This window comes from Microtus ochrogaster, unplaced genomic scaffold (assembly GCF_000317375.1).
Source record: "Microtus ochrogaster isolate Prairie Vole_2 unplaced genomic scaffold, MicOch1.0 UNK3, whole genome shotgun sequence".
NCBI lineage: Eukaryota > Metazoa > Chordata > Mammalia > Rodentia > Cricetidae > Microtus > Microtus ochrogaster.
Window position 1 is genome coordinate 14236146 of NW_004949101.1, and position 213 is coordinate 14236358.

Below are 213 nucleotides of genomic sequence, written 5' to 3' on the forward strand. Positions count from 1 at the left end.
CGCGGTGGGGCGGGGCGGGGCGAGCGCGCGGCCGCTGAGGGTCGGGTCCCAGACGAGAGTGACGCCGACCCTCTGAGACCTGGACTTGTGCCCACAGCAGCCCAAGTCCAGGGCAGATCCAGGGTCTGGTCGCCTCTGGGTCCCCCGCTGGGCCGTTATTCAACTTGAGTTTGAAGTTTTTAGGTAATAGAGCATAGAAAAGCAGAACAGAAC